Here is a 7,118-nt window from a genome sequence, read left to right on the forward strand (position 1 = left end):
CAGTAATTTATTGTTATTAAATATTGGAAAAGTGAGCCGAGATGTATACCAGGTTAAAGGTCAATTCTGTCAAGGGACATTTTCATCAGCTGAGACCAACACGCCCATTGCAATGGATGCTGGGTAAATAAATAAGTTAACAGTTAGCTGCTCCTGAAGGACATGGGATGTACTCAGTTAAGTGTTTTAGTTACATACGTTGTTGTTGTTTGGCTCATGTTTATTGATTTGGAAAAGTGCTATATGAATTAAAAAATTTTGTTCTTAAAATAGAAATAAATAATGAACAGATAAACTGGAATAACATGGAATGACACGCACATTACTGAATATTGCATGATAATGATGAATCATAACACATTTCACAAGAGGTGTAAAGTGCCCACAGGGAGGCTCCTCCTTCTGTGAAGGACAAAAGTCATTACTGAGTCCTAACCACTAATTGTTCTGTTTGTTTCGAACTAATCTGTTTTCGTCAGGTTCGTTAAGAAAAGTCTTTTGCAATATATCTTTCGTAAGGTCTCTGTCAGAGCTCCACACCCAGTCTGCTCTTTAAAAGGAGTCCGGTCTGCAGGTACAGCTCGTCTGCAGTACTGTGCTGCTGCGAGAGGAAAGATAACAGCGAAAATGAAGTCTGGTTTGAGGGTCGCTTTCCTTCTACTTCTGGTTACTGGAACAGTGACTGCAAAAGGTAAGATACTGAACAAAATAACTATCAGTTAGGAGAGCTAGGGTTAGGGTTGTGGTTTTCCAGACTAATACTTATACTGGTTAATGGTGGTAAGATGGACGTTCCATCCATCCATCACCTGTAACCTCTTATCCCTAGAGCAGCGGTTCCCAAACTTTTTAGGCCAAGCACCCCCTTCTACATCCCAACCGGGTTCACGCACCCCCAATCCCCCCACACCTTAAAAAAAAATCAACAGAGCCTATTTATAGCCGCATAACAATCGGACCAATGAGAGAACAGTTTGCTCGCGCGTGGCGTTTGTTTACAAGATTTAGTCCGCTGTTAAATGTTGCAGTGTGAACACAAACCGAACAAAGGGGCAACTGCAACATTGTATCATACTAATCCCTGAATCGGAACAAAGCAAACCAACTACGGGTGTGAAAACGCCCTGAAACACTGCAACAAAGTTTCAATACATTTCAGTTACACAAGGCGTCACTTTTAAAGAGCAATAAGGATGGCGAGGACACACGCACAGGCTCAGAGGCAGATTGCATCACATTTAATTTACAATTAACCATACATAGCGGTTACATTAATCTGAATCGAATTACAATAAAGTTACTGTCTCCAATACATTCCACCATCTCTTTGGCAGCTGGCAAGCACACGTCTTCGGCGATTGTGTGAGGTAGCCCCTTTCTTGCTATTCTGTGACCAGATATGTAGCCCATAGTGCGTTTTTTGTAGACCCAACACATGAATGAGACTGTAACTCCTCCAATTTCGATATAAAAATGTAAGGGGCTTTTGACTTGCACTGGCATGCTTGGTGTTCAGGTGGCGACGTAAATAAGAGGGCTTCAGTCACCTCACTGCACACCACGCACTGTGGCTTTGGGCAATCTGCATTGCCAATCCAAGTGAAGCCCAGACCCAGATCATTTTCATCATATTTCCTCTTTTTTCACCTTGACACCTTGGGCCTATGTCCTCCCGTTGTCTGTGCCTCTCTCTCTCTCTCTCTCTCTCTCTCTCTCTCTCTCTCTCTCTCTCATGACTGATAGCTTCCGATGTTCCACCTGACAGTTTCCCCGATTTCAGCCAGTTTAGCAGAACATTGCTGTTAGCTGACGTTATAGCTGCACAAGCTAGGCTAGCGAGTGTGTACGTAAAAGACAGTCTGGCGGCATTATAATCCCTTATCTCAGCACTCTCAGAACCTCTCGTCCATGTTGCCGACAATCCTTTCACCGGATCTTCATTCCCTGGAAGAGCAGAGAACAAGAGGAGGTGAAATCAAATCGGAATAAAACACAAGTCATGAGGAGACATGTGGATGATAAGTGTTCTCAGGTGTTCACTATGCTTGTTTGATCTTTAAAGCACATGTCAGGAGTTTGGAGTTTGAATCAAAGTGCATCATTGAATTCTTTAGGACTTCTCCGCTGAAGACGCATCATCTCACAAACAGTGCACACTTTGTTTTAAAGAAGAAGGCCGGAATCGACCACTCGGCTACAATTATCCAATATTTCCCATATTTGAAGCTCAGTAATGAACAAAAGCAGCTTGTCACTGTAGCTTCTAACAAAGGTCACTTAAAACACGGGGGAATTCTGTTGGGGACTATATTCAGCAGCGGATTAATCCACATTTGGTGCTCTCTCGTGAGTATTCGTGGCAGCATTAGTGGTCTTCGTTTCACCGCTCCACCCACTGTGTTTACAACATCTTGGTTAAGGAGTGTTGACATGCAGGCTTTTCTGTCGGGAAACAACCTCCTAGTGACTCATGGTGTCCAAGGGCAGTGAACCCAGCAACCACGCTGTATGACTCCGAGCAACATGCTAACACTGAGCACATGTCGTCTGGGCTGCTGGTCCAGGCGTAGGCCACACAAACACACAGAAGTGAACCGCATGTTTTCCTGTCGCTCCGACTGGTGCTACTCATGATAACCTGACGTGTTCCTCATCTTACAGGATCGGACCTCTCCGAAGCCCCCAATGATAATGGTGAGTGGCCTGTTGAGAATCATACAAGAAGATCTTAATGAAACACTCAGTCCCCTCAGTGGTACCAGAGGAAGTCGGGCCTGTCCATGTTAATGCAGAGCATGGTTATATGCATGATCTAAAAGGCCCAACCGTGAGGTTGGGTCAGAGGACTGGTGGTGCAGCAACAACATTGTCCTGCTTGCTGTGGCTTTCTGAGGCTGATACTGACCGATGAGCACATCAGACACCTCAGCATTGCACCGTTTCTGCTGCCGCCCAAGTATTAAACCTGTGGTGTAACTAATCCCAGCACCACTCCCTCATAGGGGCTCACACAAAGCGTCCCAGGCTTTTATTACTACCAACTATTACTATTAACTTTTTAATTTCCTTACTAAAAAGTTATTTCTCTTTTTTTACTTCTTTGGGGCAATAGTAACAAACAACAATTCTTCTGTATGAGGGCCAGAAAAGTGTGTGAACCGTAAAATGTAAAGTATTATAATAACTTTAATTATTTCCACCTATGTATTCTAGATATTTACCACACTTTGAAGAAATCTACAATAATAGATAGATTTGATCAAATATCTAATGGAACGACATTACATATAACAGTGGATGTTCATAAGTTTTGCTTTAGCATCACTACCTTTAGTAGTACATTACATTTACTTACTACTAAAACATTAGTATATATACATTATATACACATCAGGACACGGACTGAGGAGACTTGACACAGCGACATCTAGTGGATTCTTTGAACCTAACATATGCACCACTGAAACACAAGTAAAACCTGAAGCAGCAACAAGTCTAATGTGTTCATGTTGGGGGTCCATGTCTGTCAGGTTGAGTCCAGCTCAACAGGGACTCCACCAAACAGACATGGACCCCCAACATGAACACATTAGACTTGTTGCTGCTTCAGGTTTTACTTGTGTTTCAGTGGTGCGTCTAACACATTAGTAATGATGAAATCACCACAGACTCATTGCCACACAGACGGCCTGGGTCGGAGTTGATAATCTGGCCTTGTGTCACAATTTTTGTGTCCCTGATGCAAGATATCTAAATCTTTAAATATCTGCTCATAGGGACCTTTAGGACAAATAACGAAATGAGTTGTTCATGTAGTAATGCTTTATACATCAGTAATAATACATTCACAAGAAGACCTTTCGTGATCTTATACACTGTAGAATGGATATGATAAACTACATAACAAATGCAACAGACAGGAACTTGTATTCTCAGTTTTTGTACTTATTGATGTACTTGATGTTTCTGTGCTCACAGATCTCCACCGTGAAGCAGCTGCTCAGCGACCGAAGCGTTTTAGTGGTGAGTGTTCAAAGGCTTCAGACGCACTGGTCACATCTTCTCTGTTATGGGGAATAGATAGCTCAGATATTGTCAACGTAGTAATTGTTTATCAGCACAGAAAAACAAGCCAAAGTTACTTTATCACTATATTTGTTCAATGTTGACTATTTGTTCTGCGCCTTTTATTCCAGACCAACATCATGTGTTTAAGCACACTCACCCTGAGTTTCAACAATCACATCATGACTGAATGTTGGCGGCTGTAACTGAAGCAGGGAGGGGATCTCTGAATGGTTGTTAATCTTGTGTTTGGTCGTGACTCTTCATGTCTTCATGTCTTTCTCAATCAGGACTGAGTGGCTTTTTCAATCGCAAAGGTGAGTAGCGTCAGTGCAAGCTAACACTTAGCAGAATGTTCATATGGATAGCTGTAATATTTGATCAGCACATATATGCTGGGGTTGCATTTGCTTTACCTTGTTCTCCAAACAAGGAGAACTAGTGAGGACAGTGAGTCCTTCTATTCATGCCTCTCTATCTTACAGGAGCAGCTGCTAAACCAACACCTGCTGTAGCAGGTGAAACATCTTACTAATACACATAATACATATGAGTAAATACACTTTTTATTTGAATTTTTCTTCAATTTGACATTCTGCATTTCTTTTTAGATGGCTTTGGGTTCGACCTGGCTGATGCTCTTCATCCAGGTAATGACTGTGATATTCAACTTTTAAAAGAGTTTCTAAGGTTCGACTAATATTGACCTAACATAGCAATAATAAATACCAAATATTGATTATAATCAACCTTTATTGTTTCCTGTTTTTGTTTTAATTACTGCTTTTCTATAGTTATTTCAACATTTTGCTATGATGGTTGTGTTTTAGTAGTTTATTCTTGAGTTGTAGGATGAGTGTTTGGCCACTTGGGGGCAGCAGAACAAGCTGTTAACACAGCACTGACACATCAACATATCACCTTTGACCTCAATCTTTACTGTAGAGGAACATTAAAACTGAGCTGCAGGCTACGTGACAGCAAACATACGAATGATCAATATTTATACATCAAGTAATATATATATATTTATATGTGTGTGTTTTTCAGTCACAATCCCTTCAGGTTGATATATTGTGGTATGAATGAACACTTTATCTGTTGATCAATAGATCCCAAATCTTCCGAGCCTTCTGGAGGACGTGAGTACACAAAACGTCCACTTACAACTAACATGTATGGAATAATCAAGAAGACAATCATCTGAATTGTAAAATGTTCTTCATTCCAGATGACTTTGGATTCAAGCTGGAAGATGCTCTCCATCCAGGTAAAGCTCTCAGTCTAAGGTTTACGCTTTATATTTCCTTCCTGTTAAATTTGATATTACATATTGTACATTATGTGCTTTTACTTTACATTTGAACTATTTTATAGTATTTCTATTATTTGTATTACATGTTTTCTGAAATGTTATGTTTTAATATGCAAATGAGGCATTATTTTAATGAAATATGAGCTAATTTTCATACATTTCCAGAACATAAATCTGAACATTGAGCAGGTTCAAAATGAATTGTTTGATTTTATTGACATATTTGAGTCAACGGTATTTACTTTGGATATCTCTTTGCATAACTCCATAAATCTGAAAACAGCCATAAAGAAAAATCAATTTCAATGTAAATATTAAATGTTGTAAATAGATCACTTCAATCAGCATGATCATATGCCACATGTGTATATGGATACAGATCTACAGGCATCTGGTAAAATGCTTCCTGACCACTAATGTTTCGTCCGATGTTCTTGTTCCACAGCTGAGAAACCTGTTGATGACAGTGGAGGAAGTGAGTCTAAACCTCCTGTTATTACATGCCTGTTTAGTTACGCATTATTACATCATTATTAAAATCATGTTTCATTTTGGTAACACTGTTTATGACGCCTGTGTAAATATTATATACCACTGTATAATTATCATAAATGTTCATAATTCTTCACACCAATAATCATAACACATTATGAAGCATTTATTAATAAGGTCTAGGATCATAATTGATTATAATTGCTGGTCACTCACTGACAAGTCAAAATTCAAAAAGTAAATTTACACTGTTGTGTTCTTGTAGAATTCATATTTTTTCCACTTTACTAGATGAACACGTTATAGTAAATTATAACAATGATTATATGCATTATGAGAACATTACAATGTATTACAACAATGGGAATTGTAGTGCACTATGACCTTTGCAGTCAGTGAGTGACCAGCAGTTATGAAGTATTGTATATTTTACTATACTTGAGCTGTGTTATAGACATATAATAAACCAATATGCATTAAATGACATCTTTCTGAACTCAGTCTGCCAGCAAATTTTTGTTGAAAAACTGAACGAGGTCCTTGAGAATCAAAAGCTGCTGCTGAAGCAGAGGGCTCCCTCTTCTCGCTTCTATAACGGGCGTTAAGCACGGAGACACAGGACGACCTGTGTGAGTACCATTCTGTTCCCATCTTTGTGAACTAAAACGTTTCCCGTGGCTTTAACAGTCCATAGAGACTCACTGACTGAACCTCGCTTGTGTTTTCAGATGTGAGGAAGACTTGTTGGATGATCACACCTCCCTCAATACGCCTGCACCTCTTAATGCTTTTTACTGATCATTACACAACTGATGCCATTTATATTTTATATCATGAATGCCAACACTCATCTACTGTATTGTAAATGCACAAGTGATGACTCGGCGTGCAGCGAGCTGTGAGACGGATGTCTCCAGAACATCCGAGCATCGTGATGAGCTTGGTGGAGGATCAATAAAGAGGATCATGAATGGTGGACTTGTGTGTTCGTTCATTTGTATAAGCTTGATATTATTTGGTTAACATGTGCCAATCATTGCTTCAAATGAGTGATTTGTAGACTGTATATGGTGATGCAGACAGACTTGATTAATGAGGCCATTACACAAATACAAATACTATATACATTATACGATTCAGAGGTTTTCAGATGATTTGTTGGATAAATAAGTATCAACCAAAGTATTACAATCGGAGGACTGTAAGAGAAAAATAGTTCAAATGAATGCGTACTTAGGAGCTGAGG

General features: G+C 39.6%; 2 long non-coding RNA genes across 2 annotated transcripts; both read left to right on the forward strand.

The window, feature by feature from the left end:
* The first annotated feature begins 446 nt into the window (after nucleotides 1-446).
* Nucleotides 447-4,009, forward strand: LOC116385933 (uncharacterized). Its single transcript, XR_004212918.1, has 3 exons — nucleotides 447-691; nucleotides 2,662-2,694; nucleotides 3,979-4,009. It is a non-coding gene; the product is annotated as an uncharacterized LOC116385933 (long non-coding RNA).
* A 539-nt stretch (nucleotides 4,010-4,548) lies between these two features.
* LOC116385928 (uncharacterized) lies at nucleotides 4,549-6,833 on the forward strand. Its single transcript, XR_004212917.1, has 7 exons — nucleotides 4,549-4,583; nucleotides 4,677-4,715; nucleotides 5,178-5,207; nucleotides 5,297-5,335; nucleotides 5,826-5,855; nucleotides 6,374-6,501; nucleotides 6,601-6,833. It is a non-coding gene; the product is annotated as an uncharacterized LOC116385928 (long non-coding RNA).
* Nucleotides 6,834-7,118: the final 285 nt, after the last annotated feature.

The sequence above is a fragment of the Anarrhichthys ocellatus genome, unplaced genomic scaffold (assembly GCF_004355925.1).
Source record: "Anarrhichthys ocellatus isolate YVR2014 unplaced genomic scaffold, GSC_Weel_1.0 scaffold12, whole genome shotgun sequence".
Taxonomy (NCBI): Eukaryota; Metazoa; Chordata; class Actinopteri; order Perciformes; family Anarhichadidae; genus Anarrhichthys; species Anarrhichthys ocellatus.